This window comes from Rana temporaria, chromosome 11, assembly GCF_905171775.1.
Source record: "Rana temporaria chromosome 11, aRanTem1.1, whole genome shotgun sequence".
Lineage (NCBI taxonomy): Eukaryota > Metazoa > Chordata > Amphibia > Anura > Ranidae > Rana > Rana temporaria.
The window spans coordinates 92,767,002-92,786,003 of NC_053499.1; the positions used below are offsets into that span (position 1 = coordinate 92,767,002).

Here is a 19,002-nt window from a genome sequence, read left to right on the forward strand (position 1 = left end):
TAATGAAAAATATTAAAAATTTAAAAATATTATATTTTTTACGTCAAAAAACTTGAAAATATTTTTGAAAACCAAAAAAAAAAAAAATATATTTTGATATTTTGCGAAAAAGCAGCCAAATCAATATTTGATGACCTAGATCTTGTTTTTGTTAATTTTTTTGTGGGAAACAATTATATTGTGTGTGTGTGTATATATATATATATATATATATATATATATATATATATATATATATATATATATATATATATATATATATATATATATATATATATATATATATATATATATATATATATATATATATATATATACATTTTTTTTTTTAAATATCCGATAAAAAAAAATTCAACATTTTAACAAATGTATATTGTAACAAAAATTTCACAAAAAATAAAAAATAAAATAAAAAATATGACTCCAAATTTTAAACACATGTTTGGCGGAAAAAAAAACTACTTTTTGGTGTGGTCATGAACAAGCTGAAAATAAAAAGCTTGACCTAAAAATTGAAAATATGAGTGGCTTCTTATTTCTAGACTCAATACCCTGTTTGTAGATGAGTGAATAATGTGCAAATGTGGTTATTTACTAAAAGTGGAGAACTAAATTTCGCACTATAAGTGCAGTAGTTAGTTTGAGAACCAGGAAGACAGATAAAAAGAGAAAAAGCATTAATGACTAACAACTGTATAAAGTCCAATGGTCTAATTATTTATTAGTTCTGTGAATATTTCTTTCTTTTGGGGGCCGAATGAGAAAGAAATATGATCTGGCATAGCAATGGCCCCCCGACCCATGAAGTACTCAACATATTTGTCACGTACCTCACAAGCTGATTGGGTGGCCCAGCCAGCGCGACCAGTGTCCAGCCCGGGAAGGGGATCTGAGGGTAGTCTTGCCTCAGAACCGATGTCGGGTAGGTACGTCTGGGAGTGCCTGCGTAAAAAGTTGTGCAAAATGCAGCAGGCAAATACAACGGTGTTTAATTCATATTCCGCCAAGTGTATCGCTGTCCTGAACAGGCGGAACCGGTTGGAGAGGATCCCAAAGGCATTCTCGACTACCCTCCGAGCCCTGGCCAACCGATAATTAAACACCCTCCTCTCTGAGGTGAGGGTCCTCTGGGGAAAAGGCTGCATGAGGTGAGGACCAAGCCCGAAAGCCTCGTCCGCTAGGAACACAAACGGAAGTCCTTCCACATTATCTTCATCTGGTGGCAATGCCAGACCACCAGCTTGGAGACGATCATAGAAATCAGTCCGTGCGAACACTCCCCCATCAGACAGCCGGCCGTTCTTCCCCACGTCCACATATAGAAACTCATACTGTGCGGACACCACCGCCATCAACACAATACTATGATAACCCTTGTAGTTATAATAGTAGGACCCCGAGTGGGGTGGGGGCACTATGCGGACGTGTTTCCCATCTATTGCTCCACCGCAGTTCGGGAAATCCCACCGCTGGGCAAATTGGGAAGCCACAGACTGCCATTCCTGTGGTGTGGAGGGTAGCTGTGGGGACAAACAAATAAAGCAATTTAGTACTTTGGCACATAAACATTGAAAACATAATCCTACAAGCATCCTTGTGCTACTTCACAGTATTAAAATTGCATGGGATAATTTGGGTAATGAAATATATAGGGACACTTAATTAAGAGACTCCACAGCCCTCTGGTGGGGACTAAAAAAGTTTTAAGGGTGGGGGGGTTGGAACAGAAAAACAAAAAAGTCCCGTTTTAAAAATTGGCAAGGTGGGTTTGTCCCTAGGATAGCATGCTGGACAGGTTAATATTGGGTAAGGGACAAATATGCAGGTAGGCCAAGAATAAAACATGGACAGCTTATATCAACATGCATAGGGAGAAAAGGGAACGTTAGTTAAAAAACACACAGCATATCTGGGAAATCAAATAAATAGTTAGTTGCCCACATTATTAAAGACAGATTGTGAGGTTAAAATGAGGAAACTTACCTTAATATACTCCTCCTGCAGAACTTTGATGATGGCAGCACACGTGTCCGGTATGATGACCCCAAGCGCCTGCGGAGAGATGCCTGTCGAGAACTTGAGGTCCTGCAGGCTCCTCCCAGTCGCCAGGTACCGCAACGTGGCAATAAGCCTCTGCTCGGCCGTGATGGCTTGGCGCATCACAGTGTCCTGCCTCGTGATATAGGGGGACAGAAGATCCAGCAGACGGTTGAATACGGGGTCCGTCATGCGGAGAAAGGTCCTATAGTCATTAGGATTATTCTCCTGGAGTTCCCTAAGCAGAGGCATATGTGAGAACTGGTCACGCTGGCGCAACCAATTCTTGGTCCAGAAACGCCTCCGCCCCCTGTTTCTGGCCAAAGTACTGGAATGATGAACATATCCAGCAGCCATCCCATAAACAGCACCAACTCGCGAAAATTGACGCTGCTGCTCCGTCATGGCTTCAAACCGACCGGCTGGTCAGTCAAGAACACACTCCAACAGAAAGCACTCGCAAATCCAGCACTACCTGCGAGGAACGCGTGACAAACAGATACGAGCGTACAGGACGCAACTGCAAAAGCAGAAACAACCTGCAAGCCTATAGCCGAATGACAACTACGATCCCGCAAGCACACGCACTGAACCCGTGAATACAAGCTGTAAAAGCGTGGAGACCGAAAAGCGCGAATCGGCTCTAACCAAACCTTCACTAACACGAGCAAACCCGTGTGAAGGATATGTCAGTGTAAATCTCCCTGCTTGGTTAAATTGTGGGTTAGAGGTAAATGGATTCATGTGTTACAAGCTATTGACATGTTAATGACCCTTCCTCAGCCAGCTCCCTAGTTCAAATGGTAATTAATTTATTGTGTGTGGGAAGGAGACCGGCCTTACTGTTTACAATGATTAGATAAGTGGCTCATGTTAATTATTCTGATTGCTTCATTGTGGTCAGGCTGTTACAACTAGTATTTAACTCCACTCTTTAATTATCTAAAGAAACGTGTCTGCAGGGTCGGCTCCGACTTGTCTCCTATAATCTGTATGGGAAACCCCACTGTGTGAGGGGGGCGTTCCTAACAGGCTGTAACCACATATAAGCTGAGTTTTTGTGTCAATAAAGTGTCTTGTTCCAGCAGTAAGCTTGGCATGTGTGGCTTTCTGGGCGATTCCAGGGATATCCCTCCTCGTGGAATATTGGGGTGATTTTCGTTATGGGAAGAAGGGAACGTTGACGGGGATATCATACCGATACCGTCACAAATTGGTTGGCAGCAGCGGGATCTTCCCTTCTACTCTCCTTTACACCCTGCTTAAAAGAAATACACTGAAAGAACTACTGGAAGTTCGTGGAAGGATTGCTAGCAACAAAACCAAGCGGGCCATCATAGCAGAATTAATGGAGCTAGACCAGGAGAACGGGATTGCAGCAACGCCAGCAGTACAAGAGATGGAGACACCAGTGATTCAGGAGGAGTCACCAACCAACAAGCTAATGAGAGAGAAGCTAGCGTGGTTCGGCCCGAACCCAACGCCGGATGTGGTGCTGAAAGTGATGGACATGTTAGTAAACGCAGAGCTACAGAAGGCTAAAGAAATAAGAGACGCAGAGCTACAGGAGGATAAACAAATAAGGGACGCAGAACTACAGAAGGATAAACAAATAAGGGACGCAGAGCTACAGTTAAAACTGGCAGCAGTCCAACAAGCAGCCGCACCTTCTACGAACAGTGAGTACAGCACAGCAGACGCAAGGAAGATTCCGTTTAGCGCTTTTAAAGCTTTTGATGAAAAGGACTGTGAGATTGATAACTACCTGGCGGATTTTGAGCGACAATGTAACCTGCACCGAATAGCTAGAAGAGACTGGGTTTCAATATTGTCAGGCAAACTGTCAGGCAAAGCTTCTGATGCTTTCCGGACCGTGCCAGATCAGGATATCCATAGCTACGCCAGGGTTAAAGAAGCGCTCCTGGCTCGTTATGCAGTAACCCCAGAGTCCCACCGACAGAAGTTCAGGGACTCACGCAAAACCACGAAAGACTCTTACGCAGAATGGGCATGCCAGCTGTCCCTGTCGGCCTCTAACTGGGTTAACAGCAGCCAGGCCACCACCGCAGAGGACATTTTGCAACTAATGCTCCTGGAGCAATTTTACAATCACATCCAGACGGATGTCAAAGATTGGGTGAGAGATCGCAGGCCCATGACTCTACCAGAGGCCGCGAAGTTGGCGGATGAATATGCGGATACTCGCAAGACAAACCAGGTCACACCACGGGTACAACCTCCACAACCAACGGCACCCTCACACCCACCAGCCGCTAGATACCAACCGCCTAACAGACCGATGACATCTAGCCCTCGCTACCCACGCCAGGAGGACAACGAACAACGCTGCTTCCGGTGCAAACAGTTGGGTCACTTCAAGCAGAATTGCCCCATGAATGACAACACCAGGTCAAATTGGTCTCAACCTGGGTACCGCCCACCAGCAGCAGCCCATTGTGTAGACTCGGCTTGGGATCCCCAGGAGCTGGGTCAGGAAGAACCATTGGGCACCCCTTACGAAGCCCTCATGGTACAATCTGTTATTACGGACAACAGGGAACACCATTGTCAGCTGGTCATGGGCGACAGCCATGAGCCGGAGGGGCCTTGGAGGGAGCTGGGCAGAAAGAGGCACCGCCATCTACCCTCCAAGAAGAAGAGGTCCTGGAAGTCATATAACCAGCGGACCTGGGAGGAGAAGAAGCGACTGGAGGAGAGGGAGTCGCAGCGGGCGTCCCAGATGCGGGCCGAGATGTTCGCCAAGGGCCCACCGGTGGCCCCTTACACCACCACCCAGTTCCTGATGATGAAGGACCACGTGGAGAGCCTGCAGGACATGAGCAAGCAGGAGCTGATCCGTGAGTACATAGAGCTGGAGGAGTGCATAAGCCGCATGGAGGAGGAGAACAACCACCTGAGGTCACAGCAGGCTGACCCCCCCAGGCTCCATGAACTGGAGATGGAGCTGGAGAAGCTCCAAGAGGAGAACCGGCGGCTGCGGAGGGAGCAGGGGGTGGCTGACCTTCTGGGGCTCTGAGTCCCCTTCCCCCCCCCCCCCCCCGGACTCTGAGCACCAGTGCTACAGCATTTCAACAAATATAACTTTTTCTTTTTATGAATCTCCTGTGATTGTCACTTCAGAGCCATAACCTGCCCCCTCCCATAGCGGGACACCTAGACGGCGGCGCACAGACCCATTCGCTGTCTTCACACTGACTTCTGGTGACTTTGCAGATCGCACAAAGACTTGGGGACTGACCGGCGTGTGATCTGACGACCCGGTGGCATACCTGAGTCGGAAGCAGTTACCAATGGAGGTCAGTCACGCCAAACGGAGTTAACCTCGGACTAAAAGCTCTGAACCCGTCAACCCTACTGGACCAGGGAAGGTCCAACCGGGTTTGCCGGAGCAGGGAGAAAAAGGGGGGCCATTGTGAAGGATATGTCAGTGTAAATCTCCCTGCTTGGTTAAATTGTGGGTTAGAGGTAAATGGATTCATGTGTTACAAGCTATTGACATGTTAATGACCCTTCCTCAGCCAGCTCCCTAGTTCAAATGGTAATTGATTTTTCCTGGCCAGTCCTCCCGTCAGCACATCATGGGTTAATCCCCTCCTCCGGTCCACCAGTACCACCTTCTTTTAGCTAATAAGTAGGGGGCCCCTCCTCCCAGTCCTTGTTCCTTTTTTTTGGTCGGACGATCAGACCACCTAAGACTCTTCCAGACAATCAAGCTACGAATGAAGAGGAAGAAAGAAAACCCCCCTGCCGAACCGTCCCCACCCAGGTTCAGCCTCTCCTCGGGTTGGAAGGTCCAGAAGTAATAAAGGTATGCCCCTTTGACACTGGACGCTCAGGTGCATGAGCTGCGGGCGTTTTTAGCTTATAGGAAGCTTACTGTGATCATAGAGGCTGTGGTGTGTCTCCTGTCCTCTGCTAGGACATGCTGGCTCCTTCTCCTTACTCAGATCTGAGCTCCGTAGGAGCGCGCCGCCCTTCCTTCCTCCACTTTATGTTAGTCGGCGGTGACCTCACAGGGGGGGCGGGGTCGGGGGCGTGCCCAAATCGGCTTTAAAAGACTCTCCAAGACAGGAGGCTCAGTGCGGTCTGCCACTGTCTGGGAGAGGAAGCACTAGGTAAGCCTCCAGCTGAGGAGGATTGTGTGAGATTGTGTCAGCGCTGCACTATGCTTTCATGTCCTCATTGTTCATTTTTGCTTTGAAGTAGCTGTAATTCTGCTGTGATCTCCACACTTCCTGGTTGCCTGTTTCCTTATAACCATGGTGCTGGGAGCTTTTCACGATGGTCTAAGCTGTCATTACTGTGTGTCTAAAACTCCTCAGAACCAATCAGATTCATTTTAAAAACAAAACACTGCCCTGGATTTGTTTGTTTTTGTTCTGTGATTCTTCCCGACTCACCTCTCACCCGGAACTTCATGTATGTACCTTTAAAACCGAAGGTGAACCTAGGGGCACATTGTGTGATTGAGTTTGATCTATTCTTGGTCATTTTTGAAAGAAGTCAGTTAACTGTTATGTCTGTATACCCTGTAAACAGTAATTTCAGCAAAAAAGAAATAAATAAATAAATAAATAAAATTAGGTATCAATTGCTACACCGCCTGATGTGCGTATCCTGCTTCTTTACACAGCATGAGCTCACCACAGCCTCAGGATGCACCAAAGTCACCGGACAGGTAGGAGGGGTCAACGGGGGCCACAACGTAAAAGAGTGCAATACCAAGAGCTAAAGATAATGTTTCTTGGTTGTCTTTTTAGGAGCAGAAGCCCTAAGATAAGACAGGAACGGAGAAAAAAGTCCCGCCACCGTTCAAAATCTCCGCAAGCGTCTGGCTCTCGGGCAACGCATAAGTCCCATTCTAGTCCAGCACGCAAATCCAGTCACTCTGCGACTGTAGCAGAGCCAAATGCATCAAGACCCCGCCCAGACGATGGTCTTTGTTGGGCATGTTCGGCACCATCCGAACCTGGCAAACTTCTATGCACCGGCTGCATTAAGGACGTGGCTACAGGTGGCAGAGGGTATTCAGTCAGCCGCAGCCACCAAAACACCTAGAAGATCTAAAGTTAGTAGCGCCAATCAATCAGTGGGCGATGAATCACCTGCCCGGGAGACGCTATCACTAGGCTCATCGGACTCTGAAGAGCCCTCAGAATATTTATTTGATTTTCAATATATTGAATCATTTGTCACAGCCGTGAGAGACACCATTGACTGGGGGCTCCATAGCTCAGGGGTTAGAGCACTGGTCTTGTAAACCAGGGGTCGCAAGTTCAGATCTCGCTGGGGCCTCCACCAGAAGCAGACCTTTGGGACTCCCCATTGGGCATAGATGTGGCCTTACAGCGCCTGGCCCGACAGGTCGCATTGCCATTGCAAGACCCAATGGACAGACGTGCAGACACAGACCTAAAAAAGGTCTACTCAGCTGCAGGTGCAGCGTGCCGCCCGGCTATTGCCCTAACCTCAGTCTCCAGAGCACTCAAGGTCTGGACCACGAGAACCCAAGCAGCCCTAAAAGCAGATACAGGGTCAGAATCAGTCATACAGACAATGGAGGAATTCGATCTTGCCGCCGATTTCATAGCGGAAGCCTCTATGGACCTGACAAAGTTACTCGCAAAAATCATGGCTTTTGCAGTGACGGCAAATAGGGCCCTCTGGTTGCGACATTGGGGAGCAGACAGCACCTCAAAACTGAGTCTCTGCAATATTCCGTTTAATGGCAAGGTGCTGTTCGGAAAGACCCTAGAAGAAGCTATTAGTCGAGCTACAGGGGGAAAGTCGGGTCTAATGCCACAGAGACCTAGGAAGACACAGCAGGCCACCCGGCCAGCCCAACCAGACTACAAAAAGGCGTATGATGCCAGGTCATACAGGCCAGGACGGGAATATACAAGGCCCTACTGGAAAAATCCACAAGATTCTTTTCTGCAGAAGGTAAAGTCTAGAGCGGCACAGACCGCGAAAAAACCCGAAAAATCTTTTTGACGGGTCAACCGCCCATCCACCCCCAGGTGGGCGCCAGGTTAATGTCCTTCAGGGAAGTATGGGCGGAAGAGGTCAAGGACCAGTGGGTCCGCAAGACGGTCAGATACGGTTCCAAAATATCCTTTCAGAAGAAACCACCCAATACGGTGGTCCACACAAAATAACCGACAGATCAGAGGAAACGGAACTGCTTACAAGAATATTTAGACGGCTTACAGCAAAAGAATGCAATTTCGCCGGTGCCCCTATCCCAACAAGGAAAAGGGGTATACTCTCCAATCTTTCTAGTTCCCAAACCATCGGGGGATCTCAGACCAGTTCTGGACCTGAGAATTCTAAACCACTTCATAGAACCCAAGACGTTCAAGATGGAGTCTGTATTTACAATCATCTCTGTGTTGCAACCAGGAGACTGGTTGATATCAGTCGATCTAACGGATGCATTTTTGCACGTCCCAATCAATGAGAGCCACCAAAGATATCTAAGATTCTTGGTAGGGGAAGATCACTTCCAGTTCAGGTGTCTGCCGTTCGGCATCAGCACAGCTCCGCGATTGTTTTCCAAAATCTTACTAGCCGTTATTGCCATCATTCGCCTGAAAGGCATAAAAATATTTCACTACCTAGACGACATCCTGGTAGTAGCACATTCGAGCGGAGAACTGGCGTCTCAACGCGACATGGTTCTAGAAATCCTATCAAAATTTGTCCGGATCATCAACAGGCAAAAGAGCCAATTGATTCCCTCACAACAGATGGAATATCTGGGACTGTTTTTCAATACAAACAGAGACCTTGTCCTCCTACCCGAACGAAAGAAGGCAGAATTGGTAGCCTGCGTCAGCAGCGTGATGAAGTCAACATCGCTAACTGCAATAGATTGTATGACCCTACTCGGGATGTTTACTGCAGCAAACCCAACCATTCCTTGGGCAAGATTCCACACAAGAGCCTTCCAGGCAACCTTCCTGAACCAATAGGACGGTACCTCTCTTCACCAGAGGATTCTCATACCAAGCCGGATTCGACTGAACCTAGCTTGGTGAAAGTCATCAGAGAACCTATCGCGGGGCATGCCCCTCAGCCCCGGGGACTGGGTTCCGATAACTTCGGGTGCCGGTCTCCGGGGCTGGGGTGCTCACTGCCTCGGCAGGCAGGTGCAAGGAGTTTGGAGCAAGACGGAATCCCGACACTCCAACCTTTTGGAGCTGCAAGCAGCATACATGGCCCTGCAGGCCTTCGAGAAACTGGTACAGGGAGCTTGAGTTAAACTAATGTTAGACAACAAGACAGCAGTAGCATATATAGCCAGACAGGGCGGAACCAAGAGCTTGCCACTTCTGCAGGTGGCAACCAAAATATTTGTGTGGGCCGAAGCACATCTGGAAGCCCTAACAGCAGCCTACATTCCGGGCAGCCAGAATTCCATCGTGGATCATCTGAGTCGAGAGTTCCCCGACAAGAACGAATGGGCCTTGAACAAGAAGTTCCTAGAACCAATCTTTTCCGAGTGGGGGACACCCTCAGTGGATCTAATGGCGACCCGTGTCAATACAAAGACACCCCAATTTGTGTCCAGGTTCCGTTGCAACAAAGCCTTGACCCAAGATGCCTTCTCCATTCCATGGGATTTTCCCCTAGTTTACATCTTTCCGCCGGTGCCGCTAGTAATGAGGACTTTGTTAAAGATTGCGAGGGAAAAGGTTCATACAATAATAATTCTACCCTTTTGGCCGCAGAGGCCATGGTTCCCTCTACTCCTACACATGGCGTTGGCTCCCCCAAGACGTCTGCCGCTAAAGAGAGATCTCCTATGGCAGTGCCAATGTGTTCACCCCAACCCGAACAGGTTGCAAACTGACGGCCTGGCTGCTGAATCAACCAGACTCCAGGCACAAGGCATTTCAAAGGAAGTAATCTCAACACTGTTAAAGTCTAGAAAGGCCTCGACCAATGTCACCTACAACAGGATTTGGGCAAAGTTTACAACTTTTGCGTTACAGAAAAATTTCGCTTCGGTGGATCCGAATGTGGCACAAGTATTGGACTTTTTGCAATCTGCTCTAAACAAAGGCTTAGCCTATAGTACATTGAAGGTACAAATTTCAGCTTTGTTGTGTTTTACAGGATACAGGTGGGCAGACGAACCACTGGTAAAACAATTCTTAAAAGCGACCATGAAAATTAATCCTCCAAGGAAGTCTCTATTTCCGGCCTGGGACTTAGGCACAGTGCTAAGAGCACTACTTCCGCATCCTTTTGTACCGGCAGAATCTTGTCCATTCTGGTTCCTAACACTTAAACTGTTTTTTTCTCACCGCCGTAACATCGGCAAGAAGGGTATCCGAGCTAGTGGCCCTGTCCAGTAAGGAACCGTACTGTATCATCCTTCCAGACAAAGTAATTCTGAGGCCTTCACCAATAGCAACACCCAAGGTAGTTTCAAAAATTTCACCTCAACTGGGAGGCAGTGCTACCTAGCTTTACATTACCTCCTAGGCAGGAAGAAAAACTGGACCTCAGACCTCTAGACATGGTCAACCTTTTCTCAATTTACCTGCACCGTTCTCAACAAGTGCGCAAAATGGATTCCCTTTTCATCTTACCATCTGGGTCTAAAAGAGGACAAGCCGTTTCAACAAGAATAATCTCAACCTGGATCACCAAAGTAAGAAAGCTCACGTACGAGAAACAAGGGCTGACGCCTCCTCAGGCAACTAGAGCTCACTCTACCAAAGGGGTGGCAGCCTCCTGGGCAGCATTTGCCAAAATACCAGTTGAGGAAATATGCAAGACGGCCAGTTGGAGTTCCTGCAAGACCTTCGCAAAGCATTAGAAATCTAGACGTGACGTCATCTAAGGCGTCTAGTTTCGGAAATGCCGTGGTATCGGCACCTTTGCAGGCAAAATAAAGAAAGATTCACTTAAGCAGCATTTATAGTTGTCGTCCGAGTCTTATATACATTTTCCCGCCCTTGGGTGTTAAATTAAATCCCATGATGTGCTGACGGGAGGACTGGCCAGGAAAACGGAAAATTGTTATTCTTACCTTCGGTAATTTTCCTTTCCTGGCCTGTCCTCACGTCAGCACAGCCTTTCCCTCCCTATAGTCTGTCGTCCGCCAAATTAGTGGAACAAGGACTGGGAGGAGGGGCCCCCTACTTATTAGCTAAAAGAAGGTGGTACTGGTGGACCGGAGGAGGGGATTAACCCATGATGTGCTGACGTGAGGACAGGCCAGGAAAGGAAAATTACCGAAGGTAAGAATAACAATTTTCCGTTATTGTGTGTGGGAAGGAGACCGGCCTTACTGTTTACAATGATTAGATAAGTGGCTCATGTTAATTATTCTGATTGCTTCATTGTGGTCAGGCTGTTACAACTAGTATTTAACTCCACTGATGTCTTTATCTAAAGAAACGTGTCTGCAGGGTCGGCTCCGACTTGTCTCCTATAATCTGTATGGGAAACCCCACTGTGTGAGGGGGGCGTTCCTAACAGGCTGTAACCACATATAAGCTGAGTTTTTGTGTCAATAAAGTGTCTTGTTCCAGCAGTAAGCTTGGCATGTGTGGCTTTCTGGGCGATTCCAGGGATATCCCTCCTCGTGGAATATTGGGGTGATTTTCGTTATGGGAAGAAGGGAACGTTGACGGGGATATCATACCGATACCGTCACAACCCGTAACTAGCAAAAGAGGAACAGAGGGCGGCGCCATTGACTTTGCTCTTGCCCTTTATAGTGACGTCGTATGTGGTTTACGTGCACGCGTTCCAGTACGATGGGAATTTGGTCCGCTGGTGTGTACAAGCCAGCGGACCAAAACATAAATCAGCCTTGTTCGCCGAAAACTGTCCGTCAGACAGTTTACAGCGGACAGATCCGGTCGTGAGTACAAGGCCTTAGGGTTTCATCTACCTCCTCAGTGGAGATAGGGCTCTCTAGGCAGTTTCAGGCTGGGGATGACAATCTAGGCATTCCTGCAACAGATAAATAATCCTTTACCCCCAACTGTGTATCCCCTACTGATGTTAAATTGTATAAGGAGGAATAATATTCCCCAAATGTCCGGGCTATCTCTGAGTAAGGAAAAAAATATATTGGTGAAACAATTAAGATAAGGTCCTGGGAGGGATGTCCTGCTGCTAAACACTACAACTAAGGCCCCATACACACGATAGAATTTATCCGCGAATACGGTCCAGTGGACCGTTTCCGCGGATAAATCCTCTCGAGGATTTCGGCGGATTTTCATGCGATGGAGTGTACACTCCATCGCATTGAAATCCGCGGCGAAATCCTCTGGCGACGTGCGCGACGCTGTCATATAAGGAATTCCACGCATGCGTCGAATCATTACGACGCATGCGGGGGATCCCTTCGGACGGATGGATCCGGTGAGTCTGTACAGACCAGCGGATCCATCCGTTGGGATGGACTCCAGCAGATGGATTTGTTCTGCATGTCAGCAAATATTCTATCTGCTGGAATCCATCCCAGGGGAGATATATCCGCGGAAACAGATCCGCTGGCGTGTACACACCATAGGATCTATCCGCTGAAACCCATTTGCTGGGATTTATCTGCGGATGGATTCTATGGTGTGTACGGGGCCTTAGATATAAAGTGTGAAGAAAAATGTGCAAAACAGTGTAGCGCTGGACAACATATACCTTTTAAATCAATGTATAAAGCAGCAAGTATAGACAATATTAAACTGTAAGTGATAAAAAATCATTTGAAATTTAATTCAATATATAAATGCGCAAGATCTATAAATGCATAGGTTATTGTAACACTGTGCCAACAATATAGCACTGAGCAACAAGTGACAAGATACCTATATCTCAACAGATAATGTGATAATTAAACAGTGTAAAATAGACTGACTAATTCAGCATATGAGGTGCAAAACAAATATAGGTAGATTCAGGTAGGGGCGCGAAAATCTAAGGCGGTGTAGCCTAGCGTGTTTACACTACGCCGCCTTAAGTAAGAGAGGCAAGTACTGTATTCTCAAAGTACTTGCCTCCTTACTTAGGGCGGCGTAGCGTAAATGCGGCGGGCGTAAGGGCGCCTAATTCAAATGTGTTGGAGGGGGGCGTGTTTGATGGTAATGAGGCTTGACCTCACGTTTTTTACGTTTTTTTTTAACTGCGCATGCGCCGGGCGCCTACATTTCCCAGTGGGCATTGCGGCTACGTACACCGCACGGGCCTATTGATTTTGACGTGGACGTAAACGGCGTAAATCCCGATTCGCGGACGACTTACGCAAACGACGTTAAAAATTCGAATCTCGCGGCGGGAACGGCAGCCATACTTTAACATTGTTATTCCACCTAATAGGTGGAATAACTTTAGGCCTGCTAATGCCTTACAGAAACGGCGTAAATCGACTGCGGCGGCCGGGCGTACGTTCGTGAATCGGCGTATCCCCGCATTTACATATTCTACTCCGACTGCAATGGAAGCGCCACCTAGCGGCCATCCAAAATATTGCAATCTAAGATAGAACGGCGCAAGCCGTCGTATCTTAGATATGTTTAAGTGTATCTCTGTTTGAGCATACGCTTAAACATAGGTCGGCGTAGATTCTGAGTTAGGTCGGCTTATCTACTGATAAGCCGGCCTAACTCTACCTGAATCTACCTAATAGAGTCCACAGAAGAAAGCAGGGAATTATTAGCCCCTTCCAATTCAGATGATGAAAAATGCAAGCACTAAAAGTCCAATTAGGAGATCCACAGGTGAGAAAGGATGGAAATTCAGACATCAGTGACCCAGCACCAGTGGGAATAAAGGCTTACCAGAAAGCCTGTGACTAATCCCTTTCAGGAGTAGTCTAAACAGGCATAGCAGGAGGTTGTGATCCTTTAAGGTGTCAGGAACAAATCCACATCTCTCCACGAGTTAGAAAGTAAAATCCACAGCTCCTCATAGGGTTAACCACTGCTCCCTGATAGAACTTCTGTTTAATTATCACATTATCTGTTGAGATATATATAGGTATCTTGTCACTTGTTGCTCAGTGCTATATTGTTGGCACAGTGTTACAATAACCTATGCATTTATAGATCTTGCGCATTTATATATTGAATTAGGTTTCAAATGATTTTTTATCACTTACAGTTTAATATTGTCTATACTTGCTGCTTTATACATTGATTTATAAGGTATATGTTGTCCAGCGCTTGATTTATAAGGTATATGTTGTCCAGCGCTACACTGTTTTGCACATGGTTTTCTTTACAGTTGTCCCTCTTTAATTTGCGGAACATATATTGACCGGTTCTTTTCCTTGAGTTTCCCTGCGAGTAATTTGCTACATTTATCACCCAGCTCATAATTAACCTTCTTTCCTCTCTGTATTGTCGCTTTGGCTTTGAAACACATGATCTCTGAAATCTGCCTCCTTAATTGTTCTAACTCCCTCCCAACGGCGGGTAGTTGTATTTTTTTATGCTGAAGTTCCAATTTCTAAATATCCTCTAATATTTCCCTGATCTGTTTTTCACGTTTTTTTTTCAGGTATGATCCATGTTTTATCAGGATCCCCCTGTCTTGTGTGCCTCCCACACCATTTCTGGATCACTCCCTGGCGTGTCATTGACCTGGAAGTATGCTGCAATCTCCTTAGCGACATCCTCTTTAACTTCTGGATTTTGCAGCAGACTCTCGTTCAATCGCCAGCATCTATCTTGGGCAAATACCGCACTGGAGAGGGAGAGACACAGACTGATCGGGGCATAGTCTGACCACGTTATATTCCTGATTGTTATCCCCACTACTGAAGTAATCAGATAGTGGGGGATCAGAAAAAGTCCTATGCAGGAGTAAACTTGATGTGGATTGGAGAAGAAGGTGTAATCTCTTTCCTCTGCGTGTAGGATCCTCCAGACGTCTACTAACTATACATTGTGTAATTTTCGTATTATCCCCTTTCTGGTGTTCCCTGAGATCGATGATGACACTGAAGACGTATCCAGTCTGGGGTCCAAAGTGATATTAAAATCACCCCCCAGAATTAGCTTACCCTCTGAGAAATCGGCCAATTCTGTAAGAGCTTTTTTAATGAATACGTCTTGGTTAGTATTTGGTGCGTACAGTGTGGCCAAGGTCACTTTGACACCCCCAATACTACCCTTCAGGAAAAGGAACCTACCATTGGGATCCAGGCGTTTATCTTGTAGCGTCCAAGCCACTTGATTGGAGATCAGGATTGATACTCCCTTAGATTTTGCCTTCTGATTCATTGCATGGTATACACATGGGCAGAATCTGTTCTGGAGGAATGGTAGTTCCCCTGCCCTAAAATGGGTCTCCTGTACATAGGCCACATCTGTCCCCCAACTCCTTAAAGGATCACTAAAGGATTATTTTTTTTTGCTGAAATGATTGTTTACAGGGTATAGAGAAATAATAGTTAACTGATTCCTTTTAAAAACGATTAAAAATAGATAAAAATCAATCATATAATGTGCCTCTTAGATGCAAAAACTAAACTGAAACTAGTTTAGTCTTTGCATGTTATTTTATGCCTCTGTGCTGGACAGTGCCATAGAGAGTCATGGCTAGGAAAACAAAGCTAAACTCTCCCATGACTTTTTTCATAAGGAGCCAGACAACCAGGAAGTATCCAGAACAGAGCAGAATTACAGCAACATCAGAGCAAAAACGAGCAATGAGGACATGAAACCAGGACTGCAGTAAGGTAAAGGAAGCTATTTAGCTAAAAAACAAAAAATCCTTTAGTGACCCTTTAAGTCCTTCAACATCATCCTCCGTTTTTCTGGGACATTCAATCCTTTAGCATTCAAGGATGTTACTTTTATTGCCTCCATCTCGAGAGAAAGGCAAAGAGTAAAAGAAAAAAAACTCTCCCCCCCCCTCCCTCCCTCCTTTATATCAATCCCTTCCCCCCTTCTATGCCCCTAAAGGAAAAAAAAACACCCTGGACTGGATCCTTCTCCAGTAACCTCCGTGGGTGTATACCTACTTAGGGGGGTATAAGTAGATTGGTCAAGTGGCTCCCACCCAGCTTCCCTATACCCCCCCGACTTTTTACTCGGTCTGCTCTTTTTACAGTATTTTCTTCTGTTTATTTTCTATTTCTATCATCTATTTTATATTTTATTTTGTTTAATTTATTTGTTTTCCCCTAACCCCTTCCCACCTCTCCTCTCCTCATAGTTAACTGGCCTATAATTATATTTTATCTCCTATTTATGGGGAAGGATAGAATTACCCTTCCATACCTCTTACTCCAAATCCCTATGAGTGCCAGAGGAGAGAATTTTCCCTTAATAGACTGTGGTCAGTAAGGAATCAATGGGCCAAATCCTCAAAAGGGATACGCAGGCGGAACTGCTGTTCAGCCTGCGTATCCCTGTGCCTATCTTTGGAACTGATCCTCAGAATCAGTTTTCCAAAGATAGGCAGAAGATCCGACATCTGTAAGAGACTTACAATGTCGGATCTTAGGATGCAGTACCGCATCCGCCGCTGGGGGCATTTCGAGTCGAAATGCCGCTTTGCGTATGCAAATGAGGACTTAGGCAGATCCACAAAGCTTTTTAGCTTTGTGTTTTCTGCGTAAGTTATGTTTTGCATGCGTAAAATTAGGGATGCTTTTACAAGGTGTAAACTAGTAACACCTTGTAAAAACATACCTTTTTTTCGATCGCCGCTATTTTTTTTTAATTTCAAATTGTATTTTTCGCCGCGTAACTTTTTTTTTCCCGACGCAACTTTATTGTCCCGTTGCAATCCACAAAGCCCGACGTAACGTAATTTTGCGCGCTGCCCGTCGGGAAAAATTACGTCACACGCATGCGCAGAACGTCCGGCGCGGGAGCGCGCCTCATTTAAATTGTCATCGCCCCCTGGATGAGAAGACCGCCTTGCGACGGAGGCACTTAAGTTACACAGCCGAAAATTTCTAGGTAAGTGCTTTGTGGATCGGGCACTTAGGTAGAAATTTTCCGCCAGTGTAACTTAACTGCTAAAAGTTAAGTTAGGCAGTTTTTTTGAGGATTTGCCCCAATGTGTATATATAGAAAAAAAAAAAAAAAAAGGTAACCACCATAAAAACAACATGACAAGAAGGACTCCCTACCGTCCGTCGCCCCCCCCCCCCTGAACCAACTCACATCCCAATGTCCCCTCTCTCTCCCCACCCCAACCTCCATTCCCCAGCCTTCCACAATTAACCTAATTAACAATTAACCTTTTTAGTGATAATATGGTGCAAAAAAAAAGGAAAAAAAAAAACACTTATCTATAAATCACCTCTATATCGAATTATATATAAACATTATATCATAATATATCATAAGAACCAGTACACTCATATACATTCCTGTGAAACTTGTGAAAAAAAAATTCCTGTGACCCTGTTCCGGGGGCCCCTCTACCATGTGACCTATACTCCTTAGCTACATCAAGTGTTCATAGTGTATTTATCCAGTATCCGAGACTTAAAAAAAAGGAAAAACAGAAAACCAACAACAAATCCCCAGAGGGGGGAGATTTAAAAAATTATCTCCCCGACAATCATTTGATCTCATATCTCATATCATTATCATATCAATTTATCATTTGTGCATTTATAAAATAGTGCTATTCATTACCCCTTCGGGTGGAAGGACTGGACAGCAAAATAAGGATGTATCAGAGAGAGGAATAAAAAAGAAAAAAAGGGGGGGCAAACAAAATAAATTTGGGGGTGGGGAGCGGCCTCGAATCTCCCGATTCCTATCTATCCCCAACAATCCCTCTCCTTTCTTCTATACTTCCTTTATCCCCTATGAGTCCTTATCTTCTTAACCCAGGTAGATGTTGTAGCCAATCTGGGACTTCAAATGGGTATATTCCTAGAAAATTAAACAAGTCAGGGAGGTCCATAGGCTGCTGTAAAAGAAAAGTCTCTGCTCCCTTTCTGATTGTTATAGAAATTGGGTACCCCCATCGATAAGTCCCCCCCCCCCCCCGAGCTCCTCATTTTGTCCAATAGAGGGCGCAACATGGCTCTTCGTTGTAGCGTAGCCCGAGATAAGTCTGGGAGGATTTTTATCTGAGCTCCTTCAAACATGATTTCTCCCGCCTCCCATGCTGCTCGACTGATCATCTTCTTATGTGCATATTGGTGGAAACAACAAATTATGTCTCTAGGCCTATTCAGATTTGTTGAGCGAGGGCCCAATGATCTGTGCAATCTTTCAAATTCAAACCCCTGGGAGGGCGGGGGGGGAAGCCAACTGACTACATATCACATTTATAGTTGACTGTAAAGCTTCCCTCTCCACCGCTTCGGGGACCCCTCTGAACCTTAAGTTCTTGCGTCTACTACGGTCCTCCATTTCCTCCAACAGGAGCTGTATAGAGTCAACCTGGGATATTTTTAACATGTATGTCTGTTCTATAGCAGAGACCCGTGCATCCAATTTTGTCAGCATCAATTCATCTTTTTCCAACTTATCTGATATTTGTAGGACCTCCTCCCACACGATCTCCATGTCCTTGCGATGGGATTCCTCCATACGCTTTACCAGCATCTCCATACCTGTCCCTGTAGGGAGGGTTTGCAGCAGGGCTTTCAGTTCCGTCTCATGATCTCCCAGGGAGGGCTCTGTGTGAACCGTCTTTACCACTCTGTCCTTTCTGTCCCCCCTTCTCACTCTCTCCCCCTCCCCGTCCTGAGAGCGACATCACTGACACTGACGCTGACGGTAAGGTTGTGGAGAGAGGGACTGCAGACTTGAGTGCTTCCCCGCACGTCACTGTGTCACGTGACCCGGTCTTGCGGTACCTGGTCGTAGCTGACCGCGTCAAGGGAAAATACCGCTGGATCTCCGGCTGGGATGGCTGGGACGGCTCCTTCTGCTGACCCACACCAGGTAGTTTAATCACTACCTTTTTCTTCTTCATCCCCCGGTTCCTCACACAGCG

The 19,002-nt window shown here is 46.2% G+C and overlaps 1 non-coding gene across 1 annotated transcript; it reads left to right on the plus strand.

The window, feature by feature from the left end:
- Positions 1-7,280: 7,280 nt before the first annotated feature.
- Positions 7,281-7,353, plus strand: TRNAT-UGU. The gene has a single exon. It is a non-coding gene; the product is annotated as a tRNA-Thr (tRNA).
- The last annotated feature ends 11,649 nt before the right edge of the window (positions 7,354-19,002 follow it).